The sequence below is a fragment of the Bos indicus genome, chromosome 2 (assembly GCF_029378745.1).
Source record: "Bos indicus isolate NIAB-ARS_2022 breed Sahiwal x Tharparkar chromosome 2, NIAB-ARS_B.indTharparkar_mat_pri_1.0, whole genome shotgun sequence".
NCBI lineage: Eukaryota > Metazoa > Chordata > Mammalia > Artiodactyla > Bovidae > Bos > Bos indicus.
The window spans coordinates 52,342,060-52,358,106 of record NC_091761.1 but is presented as its reverse complement, the minus strand read 5'-3'; positions in this window follow the sequence as shown (position 1 = coordinate 52,358,106).

The window sequence follows — 16,047 nt, the reverse complement described above, 5'->3', positions numbered from 1 at the left end:
AACAAGGATAGAGAAAATCCTTTCATGAGTTCGCAAGCACTGCAGAGACTCTTTCAGCAGTAGCTACACCCTTGCTTTCAAATCTTATATCTGCCTCAAATCATTTTTTTTGAAACTAGGGCAATATAAAACACAAGCTAGCTACAGTTCGCTTCTCCCATGAGTAGAGGACAGTTAATAACATTTCTTATATTTTAACATATCACCTTTCCCTTCATTCATAGACAAAACAGAAAGGAAAAAAAAAAGTACTGTGTGCCTTTTCCTGTTCAGTAATTCCAAAGAAGTCCACACAACATTCATGTACTCATGTTGTAGAACCATATGAAATGAACTCACTGAAGTCATTTTCAGTTCTATTTAATATTTATTTGTCCCCATTTTGAAATAGGGCCATGTTGCTTTTGTTCCTATAGAAGAGAAGTTATGATTTAAGAAAACTTTACAAAAGGGAAGCCGATCTTGATGCTATCAAACTTCCCTCTTTTCTTTTAGCAGAATGTTTGAGAAAATGCCAATTGGTGTAGCCTATCATCAGAACATTTCAAGATCTGTTTGCTTCTGAAAATGAACTCGTATAAAACTATCTGAACTTTTTTTTAACAAATTATATTCCTATCTGAATACTTAGAACCTATATTTTTCTCTGAAATAGTGAGACTGTATCAAATGTTTCAGGTGAAATCATATCATAACTAATTTCTACAGGTTCCCCCATTTTTAGGTGGGGGACATGCATTGGTATAAACTCAGGCATTGATATTCTTTTGTGGTGAGTATTAACGAGAATGACATTTTTGTCCAAACTGTCGCCGGATGGTTTTATAATTAGAAGATCCACTCTAAAATGAAAGTCTGAGGTTGATGAGGCAGAACCAGCTATGTTTTAAAGAGAAATTCTTATTAATGCAAAATATTAGAGGACAAACAAAATCAATTTTTAGAGGCATATTAACCAAATTATTCATTATTATAGTAAACATTGCAAAAATCAAGAGGATGGACTATATTAGCCATACTCAAGCAGGAGAATGAAGTACGGTGGTCTAATTTATGGACAATAATCATTCATACAGCATTCTTTCTCATTGTTTAGGTTGTGACTCATTTTGTTCTATGTGATCCCTGTTCTCCATGATTGGCTGCTATTAAAAACTAAAAGCAATAAGAATAAAATAGGATTTTACCAGGCTAGCTTTGGGTTTTTAAAAATACCTGAACATAAACAATAAAGCAAAGATTATGAGAATTTAATAATCCTTTACCTTTACATCTTTAGTATAGGTTTGAATATTTGGAAAGTAATGTTTTTCCCCACTAAAGGACATTTTGATTTTCATTCCCTCTCATCTGCTAGTCCTTCCTCCAAAGGACACTTAGTAAGATGTCTTTGGTGGCTTATTATTTTAACATTTAAAAAAGTTGAACCCAAAGATCAGGTTAGGTAAGCATAGGCTTTTGCTTGTTCATTTTGCATTCCTACTATTTGGTTTTCTTTTAGGTATAGATGGGCATATTAGAGGAGGGGGTATATTTCAAAGAAAGATCTTAATAAAGTAATTTACTGTCAGCAGGTCATCACTAATAAGCAAATCTTTTCTAAATCATAAAACTGAATAAATTACAAAAGATAGGATGAAAACCACTGTCGAAAGACACAATTTTCAAGGTGCTTTAAAAAATGATGAAAGGATCTAAATGTCAGTGAAGAAGACACAAACACAGATGAATTAACTTCTTAAAGGTGTTTCACTCTATTGTTTTATTGAATTATAATTGTCATACAGTATTACATTAGTTTCAGGTGGACAACATAGTGAGTCAGTATTTGTATACATTATGAAATGATCGCCATGGTAAGTCTAGTTACCATCTGTCACCATACAGAGGTATTACAATATTATTGATTTTATTCCCTATGCTGTACTTTATATCCTCATGACTTAGTTATTTTATAGCTGAAAGTTTGTACATCTTACTCCTCCAATTATTTTTAAGCTTCTTATTTTGGGAATTTCCAAACATCCACAAAAACGGAGAAAATGTTACTACTATAAGTGACCCCATGAAGTAAGGAAGCAGCAATCCACTCCAGTATTCTTGCCTGGAGAATCCCATGGACAGAGGAGCCTGGAGGGCTATGGTCCACAGGGTCACAAAAAGTCGGACACAATTGAAGTGACCCAGCACATGCGCATGAGGTCATGAACATGTTTGCTATGCTTGTTTCAGATGTCATGATTCCTATGATATGGTTTTTATTGCTGGAATATTTTTAAAGAAAATCCTAATATTATGCTATTTCACCCCTAAATAAAATAGTGTATCTCAAAAAATAAAAAGAGTATTTTCTTATGTCATCATAACACAATAACCACACCTAAGTATGCTTAAAATATCTATTCTCATATCCCTTAAGTCACTGTATATTAACTATTAGCATTTTTTAATTTGATTTTTATCTTTACTTTCTCTTTTACAGGCATCCTCTAAATTAGCAAAAGAAATCCTATACTTGGATTAGGTTAATTTTAGCATATCCCTGGGCCCCTTGTATGCCTTTTCCTGGCATGGTATGTTATTTAGAATCTTACACAATTTTTGAATTCTTCATTACAGTTGGCATGATACAAGAAAATTAAATTATAGTTTTGCTCAAATTCCAAAGTTTTATAGCATGTAAAAATACTGTAATTTATTTTAAAAAAATAAAACAAAATGAATCCATAATCTAGCTATAACTGCATTAAGTAATCCACTAGGTAATGTCTAGGATGTTTTTCCCGGGATCCTTTGTTTGCAAATATGGGAAGCCCACTTTGGCCAAATAAAGACAAAAACAAATACATAAAAATTAAAAGGTAAATGACTAGAAGGAAAGGTTTAAATGCTAGCCTGAAAAATAACAGGAATCAGCCACTCTGGGAGAAGAGACTTCTATGGAGCAGAATCCTGGGGCAGTCTCTTAAAAGCACTGCTATTGTGATGAGTCAGACCAATGTGTTTTCCAACTGTGTGGCACTGCTCTGCTCAGAGTCTCAGTCTCTGCCTTGTGCTTTCTCCTTGCCTAGGACACAGCAGGATTCCTCAAAACTGGCAGTCCCACCAACCCATACACACTGAGGCAGAGGTGGTTCCCCAAAGAAAATACAGATGTTCATACCAGAAGGGAGAATGAATACCTAGTAGGAAAATTCAAGTGAGGCAGGATGAGAATATAGAAACTCTTCTTCTCATTAATGACTATCCTTCATTCATATCTTATTGATGGGTCATTGAAAACCAAGCTCTCACCAGCCCTTACTTGGTTCTCTCCTCTATATCTATGTGCTCCCATGAGGAGCTCCCTTTTCATTTGTCAGAAATCAGTGTTCCAAATACCTATGACATCCAAGCTGCCAGAATCGATGAGTTCTGTGCACCTGATGCCACCCTGCTCTCTTTTTCGGGCTGGTGAGGCTGGACTAAAAAAAATCCAGTCTAATTTAAAACTTTCCGTTTCCTTTTTGGCTCAGGTTTTACCCATTTATTTCCTTTCCTTTCAGTACACTCTTAGACTAAATAATACTGATTTAAAAACATGGATCCTTCCCTCTGCTCTTTTCACTGGAACTGTCCCTTTCCGTACACAAACACCGCACTCACACACGTATACAGTGAATATTGGAATTTAATTGCGCCATAAGAAATTTAGCACTGTACAAGCTTGCTGTATAATGGAAGAGTTCAGAGACTATTGGTTAAAGGGATTTGGTATTTTTCCTTTAGGGCCCAAAGTTCTAGTCAATGTTTAAGATAAAAGGAAGTAAAGTTGTTTGCTCATTATTTCAGTTTCCAAGTGAGAATTTAGCCACTCAGATTTTAATAAAAACCATTTGCTAAGGCAAAGGTCCTAAAGAGTCAACGAAAGTGATAAAGCTAGAAATCTCACATGAGACCTGAGAGCTTGGACCAGTTATTTCACCTTATGAATATCATAGTCCCACTTTATAACCACATGCAAGAGCTTCAAGCAAGCTACTCAGTTCAGTTCAGTTCAATTGCTCAGTTGTGTCCAACTCTTTGTGGCCCCATAGACCACAGCACTCCAGGCCTCCCCATCCATCACCAACTCCCGGAGTTTACTCAAACTCATGTCCATCAAGTTGGTGATGCCATCCAACCATCTCATCCTCTGTCGTCCCCTTCTCCTCCCACCTTCAATCTTTCCCAGATCAGGGTCTTTTCAAATGAGTCCGTTCTTCGCATCAGGTAGCCAAAGTATTGGAGTTTCAGCTTCAGCATCAATTCCAATGAATATTGAGGACTGATTTCCTTTAGGATGGCCTGATTAGATCTCCTTGCAGTCCAGACTCTCTCAAGCTGACTCCCACCTATTCCTAACGCTCTCTGATGAGTCCCCAGGCCTCCTCTGCAAGACCTTCCCTCCAGCTTGTTCACCTGCCAAAAAGCCCAGAGCTGGCCCAGATTTTGTCCCATTGTCCTCAGAGCTAAGTGGGCCAACACTAAACATCTAATTGTATACTTCACTCACTTTCCCTTCTCCATCTCTCTCCAGTGTTCCGGTCTGCTAGAGTACCAAAGTGGGGATAAATTTGGTCTTGCTGCAGCTAAGGAATTCGAGGAGGTGCAGAGAAAAACAGCAACTCTTGGTTGTGTTTCATCCGTCCTATCCCCTGACTAGTCACAGAACAAGAGCAAGAGATATCTAAAGGAAAAAAAAAAAGAACCTTTGTTGGTGGATAATTGCAGTCTACTGAAACTCTATACAGAAGTCATTGGAGATATTAATTTCCCAACACCATGCTTTCCTGGTTCTATGACTTTTCTCTTCTCTCTGCAAGCAGCTTTTCTTTTACCTATATATCCCCATGTTCCCAAATATGTAAACCTTCTGGCAGGTTTCATGCCCATCCTTTTTTCTCACTACTCCCCACACATACATCTCTCTTTAGTTGATCTCAATTGGTTATCATATCCAGGGGAAGCTACATGCTAAATTTTTTTTTTCACTAGTTCTCATTATCAGTCTTAACTTAAGGTCTCATTACTTCTCTCCTGGACAATTGCAGTGGCCTCTTGACTTGATCGGAGAAGGTGATGGCACCCCATTCCAGTACTCTTGCCTGGAAAATCCCATGGACGGAGGAGCCTGGTAGGCTTCAGTCCATGGGGTCGCTAAGAGTTGGACACGACTGAGCGACTTCACTTTCACTTTTCACTTTCATGCACTGGAGAAGCCAATGGCAACCCACTCCAGTGTTCTTGCCTGGAGAATCCCAGCGATGGGGGAGCCTGGTGGGCTGCTGTCTATGGGGTCACACAGAGTCCGACACGACTGAAGAGACTTAGCAGCTTACCAGCTTGACTTGATTCCTTTCAGACAAGTCTGGTCTCTGCCCAATCATGTCTTCAGAGAAATCTTTCCAGCATGCAAAGCTTGTCAAAGCCCTACTCTCTCTAAACAATTCCAATGTCGCCGCAGTAGACACAGGACAAAATCTCGGATATTTAGCATGATAAGTGCAAACGGCTATGGTCTAGTCTGGGTCTCTGTGCCCCAACCCCCACCCCTAGCATAACCTTTCAGCCCAGTCATCACAAAAATACTTTCTTTCCCTAGCATGCCTTTTGTTGTTGTTTAGTCACTAAATTGTGTCTGACCTTTAAGCAACCCCAAGCACCATAGCCCGCCAAACTCCTCTGTCCATGGGATTTCACTCTTTTATAATTCTGGGCCCTTGGCTTTGTAGTTTTTCATGTCAACCTTTCATTGTCTACCAGGTGACATCAAATCAATCCTCCAGAGACAACACTAAAGTTATAATACCTTCTTTTTGAAGGCTTCCATGATTTCACCAGATTACACATTTTCTCAGTGCTCTAACAGTAATCTGTCAATACTTCTATTGTAATACTTCTTGCGTTGCCACTTCTCTCTGCTGATATGCCCATTTCTCTCACTGGAGTGGAAGCTGCTCAAATAAAGGAACTGTATTTGGGTTTCTCAGGTGGCACTAGTGGTAAAGAACCTACCGGCCAATCCAAGAGACGTAAGAGACTCGGGTTTGATCCCGGGGTTGGGAAGATCCCCTGGAGGAGGGCATGGCAACCCACTCCAGTATTCTTGCCTGGAGAATCTCATGGACAGAGAAGCCTGGTGGGCTACAGTCCATAGGGTCGCAAAGAGTCAGATACAAGTGGAGTGACAGCACACACGCATAGTCCACGTGATTTAGTATTCCTGCTAAGTAGCACAGAACTTGGAATACTGTGGGCATTATTGCTTAATAACTTAGTGAATGAGGACATGAATGGAGAGAAACTCTTCTACAAGTGTAAAAATCTATTAAGCCTGAGCATACAAAAACAGAGATCTAGTACAGACTTCTTTGTTTGCAAATCACACAAATGCAACTTAAATTAGCTTAGGATAAAAGGAGGATTTACTGGAAAGACACTGGAATATCTCAGATAATTGAAAAAAGAATTTGTCAACAGAAAAGTGTGAAAGAAAGCCTGGGAAGTAATTCTGCCTGTGTGTGTGTTTTCTGGCATTGCTGCAGGTCATGACTCCGCTCCTCCTCACTGTGAACTTTGCTTCTTGGTTCAGTGGTTCTCATCACTAGCTGTACATACAAATCACCTGAGGAGTTTTCCAGAAATACTGCCACCTGGGTCCCACCCCAGACCAAGTTGATTATTATTTCTGGGGGTTGGGGCCAGGGCATTTTGTAAAGCTTCCCCAGGTGATCCTAATGTGGGAAACAAAATAGTCAGTAGTTTTTGGGTTTCAGATCTCATGCTCACAGCTAACGACTGTTAGTTCTCTTTCCAAAAAATCCCCAGAGAATGAATCTTTTTGGTGTAGTTGGGTCCAAGGACTACTAGTGAATCCATCAGGACTGGTCAAATGTGTGGTGTCACCTTAAATATGGCAGCTCATTTGAAGCAATAATCATTCCAAAGATTGAAGATGATGTTTCTAGAAGATATTATTTTAACCCATAAAATAATATCTAATACATGACAGAAAACAACAAAATTCTGTAAGGCAATTATCCTTCAATTAAAAACTTAATTAACTAAATAAAATTTACAACAAATTTAAATTCATTAGGAAATAAATAATTGCTTATTAGGTGACTGAATGACAACATATATTACATGACATTGTCAACTACAAATTGGCACTTGCCATCTACTTCTACAACGATTGAATCGTGCTGCTGCAGCTACTGATCTTCAACACTTCCTGAAAGGAGCTCAGGGTGGAGAGCAGAAATGAGGTACTCTGTGCTCTGGAAAAACTGGCAAAACAGGTCTTCAGATAGTTATGGATTTTCAGGAGCTGATTTTATGACCCCAAGTCTTAATATCTCCTCATATCTAGAAAAGCACTGAAGTTCTTCATGGTGACCACTGTTCCTCATGACTAGCAGAAAGCTTCTGGAAACATATATGTTTGATTGCATGTATTCTCCCTTCATCAAAATCACATATACATATATACTGACCTTCCCCCACCCTCTACCTCTTTGGAGCAGTTTCTTAGAAGCTGTCTGAGGTGCTGTCTCCAGGGCTGCAGTCCTCATTTTGTCCCAAATAAACCTAACTTGCAACTCTCATGTTGTGCATTTTTTTAGGTCAACAATGTGGTCAATCAGTATGGTTAGTAAATAATGTCATAGTGTTGTGTTCAGTTAGTTTAGTTCAGTCGCTCATTCGTGTCTGACTCTTTGTGACCCCATGAATCACAGCACGCCAGGCCTCCCTATCTATCACCAACTCCCGGAGTTCACTCAGACTCACGTCCATCGAGTCAGTGATGCCATCCAGCCATCTCATCCTCTGTCATCCCCTTCTCCTCCTGCCCCCAATCCCTCCCAGCATCACAGTCTTTTCCAATGAGTCAACTCTTCGCATGAGGTGGCCAAAGTACTGGAGTTTCAGCTTTAGCATCATTCCCTCCAAAGAACACCCAGGGCTGATCTCCTTCAGAATGGACTGGTTGGATCTCCTTGCAGTCCAAGGGACTCTCAAGAGTCTTTCCAATACCACAGTTCAAAAGCATCAATTCTTCAGTGCTCAGCTTTCTCCACAGTCCAACTCTCACATCCATTCATGACCACTGGAAAAACCATAGCCCTGACTAGACGGACCTTTGTTGGCAAAGCAATGTCTCTGCCTTTGAATGTGCTATCTAGGTTGGTCATAACTTTCCTTCCAAGGAGTAAGCGTCTTTTAATTTCATGGCTGCAGTCACCATCTGCAGTGATTTTGGAGCCCCAAAAAATAAAGTCTAGGACCAGATGCCATGATCTTAGTTTTCTGAATATTGAGTTTTAAGCCAACTTTTTCACTCTCCTCTTTCACCTTCATCAAGAGGCTTTTTAGTTCCTCTTCACTTTCTGCCATAAGAGTTACTAAGACGTAATCCTACTAAGTTTTACTTTGTTTTGTTTTTTCCTTAATTCTTTAATATGTATAAAGCAATGTCAATCTTAAAAAGTTTTGTTGTTTGATCACTTAATATTAGGTCAGTTTCACTTCAGTTCAGTAACTCAGTCATGTCCAACTCTTTGGGACCCCATGAAGTGCAGCACGCCAGGCCTCCTTGTCCATCACCAACTCCTGGAGTCTACCCAAACCCACATCTATTGAGTCAGTGATGCCATCCAACCATCTCATCCTCTGTCATCCCCTTCTCCTCCTGCCCTCAATCTTTCCCAGCATCAGGGTCTTTTAAAATGAGTCATCTCTTCGCATCAGGTGGCCAAAATATTGGAGTTTCAGCTTCAACATCAGTCCTTCCAATGAACATCCAGGACTGATCTCCTTTAGGATGGACTGGTTGGATCTCCTTGCAGTTTGAGGGACTCTCAAGAGTCTTCTTCAACACCACAATTCAAAAGCATCAATTCTTCGGTGCTCAGTTTTCTTTAGAGTCCAACTCTCACATCCATACATGACCACTGGAAAAACCATAGCCTTGACTCAATGGACCTTTGTTGGCAAAGTAATGTCTCTGCTCTTTAATATGCTGTCTAGGTTGGTCATAACTTTCCTTCCAAGGAGTAAGCGTCTTTTAATTTTATGGCTCCAATCACCATCTGCAGCGATCTTGGAGCCCAGAAAAATAAAGTCAGCCAGCCACTGTTTCCACTGTTTCCCCATCTATTTGCCATGAAGTGCTGGGACCAGATGCCATGATCTTCGTTTTCTGAATGTTGAGCTTTAAGCCAACTTTTTCACTCTCCTCTTTCACTTTCATAAAGAGGCTCTTTAGTTCTTCTTCACTTTATTAGGTCAGTTTAATTCTCTTTATATACAGAAACAAACACAGGCCTAACTTTACCATATAAGCCAAAGTGTCAAGTTTCAGGGCAATAGGGCGGGGGGGCCAGGAGGAGGAACAGGAGAATAGGCACAGTGAGAATGAATTCTGAATCCTGGTGTCTTGGCATCTTGGGAGTAGTTGCTGTTAAGAAGTGTAGAAAGATATTTCCCCTTATGTTCAGGCAGTAAAATAAAGGGCAGGACAAGTTACAGAGAAGAAATTTGCCAGCAGGTAGATCTGTACTTGGGCAGAGAAGGTGTCACATTCCAGGGCTGATATTAAATAAGCCACAGGTGCCAAGACACCCCTGTCTGCCCTCTAGAAACCACTCCTGGGGCTGGGGAACTGAGAAGCATCTGGAAGAGAGACAATAGTATATGCTACCTAGCAAACATCTTCAACATTTCGTTCTACATTTAAAAATTTAAATATAAGTGTTTTGGGAAGTGTTGCTAGTGGTTACCCCTGGAAAATAGAACTGGAGAAAGAGGGACTTTCCGGCCTGCTTTATTTTTCTCTGAATTTTTATTTTTTTGTGATGGTTGTCATATAACATCTTTTAAACCCATCAGAATGGAAGTGAGTTTTTTAATAAAAAATACATTATAACCATAATGACAGAGTATAAAATTTGTATAATAACTTGGAGAAAATAATCTGTTTTTTAATATCTAATATAATTGTTGCCTTTTTTTTTTTTCCCCTGCACCCCTCACTTTGCATTCAGGAATCTTAGTTCCCGGACATCTCCCAGGCACAGAGATGGAACCTGTGCCCCTTGCATTGGAAGCACAGAGTTTTAACGACTGGACCACCAAGGAAGTCCCAATATAGTTGTTTTCTTGACTAAATAAAGTACATTGATTCTATACTAGCAGAAAAAAAAAAAAAAAGAATCACCCTGGGAGAAGGATGGCAAAGAGAATTGATATTGGACTTGATTCTGGGTTCTTTTTTTTACTTTTTTGGTGGGAAGACAACCTATAAGATGAGGAGAAAAGGATAAGAAAACCAGGAGGGGAGTGTGGAAATCCAGCTTGTCTTCCTTTGTTTTCCCTAAAGCTAGTGATGTGGCCCTTGTTACCTTCAGCTATCTAGCACCGAAAAGTAAAAGCTCTTTAGGTATTCCATGCTGTTTATAAGAAACACTGAATTTCAGTCCCTGGTGCTGAGTTCCCTGGGGATACAAACAGAACTTTCTCAGTGAAAGCCTGGCATGTTAGAAATCCATTCCTGCTTCTTTTCCTATGACTCTCTCCTGGATGAGGGGCATGGGATAAGATAGACTGTTATTATTTGTCCTATAATGCAGGAGATCTACTGTGGGAATTTAAATTCTACTGTGTATTTTAAAAATGATTATAAAAAGGCATTCAGGTACAGCAGGCCTTGTGCTCCTTTTATAAAGGTTTAAGCAAATAAGCAAACAAAGGACTGGACCGTTATTATTGAATCTGGGTCCCCAAGGCCCAATACTTCCTCTGAATACATACATATGAGCTCCTGACTTCAGTGGGAGTCATGACTCACAGCTGATTGCAGAACTTTGCCTTTGAATTCCTGCTACGGGGCTTTCAGAAAGAAAGAACATGAAAAAGGAGGGAAACGGTCTTGAATTTTATTCAAGGCTGAGTTACCGAGTTCTGTAATTCCTCGCCTCTGCCCAGTCGTCAAGCCTAAGAAGGTGCTTATTGCCCACCTCCACAACAGTGGAAGCCATATTGAAAGTTCCACATCTGAAGAAGCAGATGGATTTAGCAAACACCTTCCCACAAGTATTTTTCAGATACTTGCCTCTGTCTTGATGAGTAAAGTTTTCTTTCCAGTTGCTCTCCTTTTTGTCAGTGCCAGTTCCACTTCCAGTATTGTTCTGTTCAGGTTGCTGGGCGGCAAATGAGAAGCAGGGGAAACACAGTTCTGGGAGAGGAAGGAGGGGTCAGGGGGCCAAGACAAGCCTGGGGAACCTGACCTGGCGAGCAGAGAGACACAGATGACCTAGAGGAAAACAGTGGAGCAAGAGATAAAATAAGAGCATTCAGAGGAAAGGATTAGCGAGATAAGGAGTTCAAGGGACAAACATGAATAGAGAAAAACAAGAACGAAGGGACGTATGGATGACTAGGTAAATACTGAAAAAGAAAATACTCTCACTTCATTTTTTTTAAAGGTCTTATAAGATCTGCTCCCCTCAACTTTCTCTTGAGCACGTTTTTATTGACTCTAAGTTGGCGATGTTGTAAAATGTCAACAAATACAGACATCAGCTTCATTTTTTCTCCAGAACAAAATAGTTTGTTGATTATGTTTATTCTAACAAATATAATGGAGAGGGTTTGAGTTAGAAATTAATTTTTATGAAAGTATGACTAATTATTATGCAATAAATTCTAATTACATCTAGAGTTTCATAATCAAGAAAAAATATTAAGGTTCATGTATTAAATTTTCAAGATTTGGATATTCCTATTTAACAAAAATAGGCATTTTTTTTCTCAAAATAACCCCAATAGAATACAGTTTATTCATTCAGTCATCCAACTAATATTTACTCCTTGCTCTAAATATTGGAGACACAAAGTAGAAAAAGACATTGAGATTTATAATTTAGTAGGAAGAGGAAGATGAATCAGTGACTGCACCACACATTGGTAATCCTCCTAGGTGATGTTAGTGGTAAAGAACCCACCTGCCAATGCAGGAGACAAGAGACACAGGTTCAGTCCTTGGGAAGATCCCCTGGAGGAGGAATGGCAACCCACTCCAGTACTCTTGCCTGGAGAATCTGAGGGCTACAGTCCATAGGGTCACAAGGAGTCGGTCACGATTGAAGTGACTCAGCACATGGGGGCAGAGGGAGGGAGAGAAAATTATATTCAAGACTTGTGTGAGCATAGACTGATGGAGGATGTCAAATGAGGATCAATGCCTGAGATGGCTTCCTGAAGATGATGCTTGAGGGAGATTTATAAGAGTGACGAAAGTTGGTGTTACAGAGAAGAAAGTAAAGATGGGGGAAAGTAAAGGAAGACAAGACATGGTACTCCAAGAACAAATGTAAACATAGGGAGAATTAAATGAAGGAAGTAGTGGGAGATGAAACTGAGAGATAAACAGGAGAAGATTAGAAAGGCTTTCTGCATTAAGCAAAGGTATTCTGACTTGATCCTGAATGGTGTGAGAGACTATTTAGAACATTACACATCCGATTGATCTGAGCAGGTATATGTTTTAGAGAATTCATCTGAAGCACAGTGAATTGAAAAGGGCTAGACTAGAGGCAAGGAATCCAGTTAGGAGGTTGCTGCAATAATTCAGGAGGATAGTGGTTTGCTTAGAGAATTACCATAGATTTAGAGGACATAGACAGATTTGAATATATTTAAGAGTTACTACTAAGTCATTTCAGTCGTGTCCGACTCTGTGCGACCCCATAGACGGCAGCCCACCAGGCTCCCCCGTCCCTGGGATTCTCCAGGCAAGAACACTGGAGTGGGTTGCCATTTCCTTCTCCAATGCATGGAAGTGAAAAGTGAAAGTGAAGTCGCTCAGTCGTATCTGACTCTTAGCGACCCCATGGACTGCAGCCCACCAGGCTCCTCCATCCATGGGATTTTCCAGACAAGAGTACTGGAGTGGGGTGCCACTGCCTCCTCCGAAAATATTATATCTAGATAGACACAATACACTGAGAGTTTCATCTCTTGGTAGTGGGATTAGGAGTGGTGGAGGGATCCAAGTTTTCATGTCTGGGAATCTGGGTAGATGGCAGTATATTCATCAAATTAAGGTGAAATTTTAAAAACAGAATTCAAAATATATGGAACCTAGGAGGAGGAGCAAGTTTTAAAGGAAACTATTTGCCTTAAGGCCAATGAATTGAAAAGCAACTAAGCTCAGGATAACAGTAGAAGCTGGAACTCCGGGAGACAAGATGTGAGGGTTGAAAGAGATGAGTTCTTGAAAGAGGCTGGGAAGTTAAGTGCCATCACAAAAGTACAGGAAGGAGTGAGTTTCTACCTGAGGTGGTGAATAGTGGCTCATGTCAGAGACAGATCAAGTCACATAATTACAAACATCCAGTGGGGTGGTTGTAAACTTAAGAATAGGAGTGCAGACTCTTTTTTCAAAAAGCTTCACCTGTGAAAGAGAAGTGATTGTAGGCAAGGGATTTCTCATTATCATCATCATTATTATGACTACTACTACAATGATGAAAGAGACTTAAGGATGTTTATATGCAAAGAGGAAGTAGTAGGGGAGGAACTAGAGATTCAGTTAACAGAGAGAATGATGGATGAAACAGAGTTCTTTCGAACAGCGGAGAGGGGGAATATGTATCTTACCAATGCCCTGAGACTTCCCTCATAGCTCAGTTGGTAAAGAATCTGCCTGCAATGCAGGAGACCTGGGTTCGATCCCTGCATTATTAAGATCCCCTGGAGAAGGGAAAGGCTACCCACTCCAGTATTCTGGCCTAGAGAATTTCATGGACTGTATAGTCCATGGGGTTGCAAAGAATCAGACACGACTGAACGACTTTTGCTTTCACTTTTAATGCCCTGTACAACTCTAAGGGGCACAACACATGTTGTCTTTTATGATAAATAAATGTGAATTTAGTCAACTAAAGCACGGTTCTAGGAGTTTCCATTTATGCAGAATACAACTTGTGTCTCCAGAGTTACGCATGGCTGGCAACCCTGGAAATGCACAGCATACATGGAGGAATTGCTCAATTCACCTTTATTCCCCTGAGTGACAGTTAAACTGCATCTAACCCATTGAAGCTCTTCATACTGAGATTAAGGGTAACTATTAGGTGCTCACACTATTTGACAAGTACAATTGACAAAGAAGTAGAGCTTAGTGTTCTGTCTTACTAACCCAATTATCTTTCAGTACCATTCAACACATATTTATTGAGCACTCCTATGCCTCACTCAGTAGTATGCTGGGTTTTAAGGAATGCAGAAAAGATGCTAAACAGTCAGTAGCCTCAAACTAATTATAACCTGGTTTGAAAGACAAAATATATCTACTCACTCAAACTGTTAGGAGATACTGCAAAATAATGTGTGAGCGAAACAAGCGCTAAAGGTTAAAAGAGTTTCATTTAATTGAAAGAAAAGGAAATTTAAGATCATCTTGTTTACTGGTTTTCAAACTGTGCTTCCTGGAACCCTGGGGCTTCGTGGCGTTGCTGCAGGAGTTTCACAAAGAATGATGTATTCTCTGCCAAACACTGAAGATTTAAATTGCTCCTGGAGGTTCACCACGGCAATGTTTGTAATAACAAAAAATTAGAAACAAACTAAATGTCTTTCAATAGGGGTCTAAGTAAATTATGCTGCCTTCATACAATAGCATACTAAATAGCTGCTTTTAAAGGAAAAAGAAATCTGTATGTATTGTTAGAGAAAGATGTTCAAGATCTATAATTGAGTGGAAAATGTAAGTTGCAGAAAAATATGCACAGTGTAATCCTGTGTGTATAAAACAAGAGATATGTGTGTGTACATGCATGAATATAGATGTGTATACCTTGTTTATACATTAAGTATTATTTCTGGAAAGATACTATGTATTGAGAGTTTTATCTCTTCATGAGGCTGGGAGGCTGAGAGTGGTGTTGGGAGGAAATAGAAAATTATCAATCTAAACTAACCTCTTTATTTTATTGAGAGAAAGAGGAATTTTTTTGAGATTGAGGAAACTTTATTGAGATTGAGGAATACTGTGACTTATCCTAGGTCACACAGGCAGTATATAACTATGGACAGGAACTGTTTACAGAAGCAGTCAGTATTTCTTGCCTCTATTTCCAACATTCCCCCTCTTTCTCTACCACAATTCATCTCTCATTTATTTCCTATTCTGTACACACTAGCTTTTCTCTTTCATGTGTCCAGTTGACTCATCAAGTAGGGGTGCTCAAACTATCTATGAACTGTTGTACTGAAGAGGATTTTAGTCCTTGAAGGACCAAGTCAATCTTCTCTTTGGGCCATGGGGCAGCCAATGGAAGATACATTTAGTGTGTACTGGTTCAGTTGAAATCCCCATAGAGTTCACAGATTCCCTGGGCAACAGTGGTTCCATACCCAAGCAGGAGATGCCTCTAGGTATGATTTTGCTCTGCTGTCACTCCATGTGGGACCTTAGGTAATTTTTAGGGCTCTTCTGTGCCCAAGTTTCCACATTTGTAAACAGCAGACATTGTTTGAGCCTCTCACCTTACTCTGGGTTGCTGAGAAAATAGAATGATACAATAGACATAGGATTGTAATATTTCTTATCATCTTAGGGGGGATAATATATTATGATGGAGTCAGAATCCAAGCTCTGTCCCTCCCTAGTGTGTGGCTTTAGGCAAGTTGTATGCCTCTGTAGTGATCAATCTTTTTCTGTTAAATGACAATGATCCCCTGGTGGCTCAGTGGTAAAGAATCTGTCTGCCAATGCAAGAGACACAAATCAGATCCCTGGGTCTGGAAGATCCCCTGGAGAAGGAAATGGCAACCCACTCTAGTATTCTTCCCTGGGAAATCCCATGGACAGAGGATTCTGGCGGGCTATAGTCCATGGGTCACAAAAGAGTTGGACCTGCCTTATCAAGTGTAACAACAGCAATAACACCTAACTCTTAGAGTTACTTTCAGGCATAAATGAGATAATGGATACAAAGGGTTTAGCTCAGTGTTTGACAC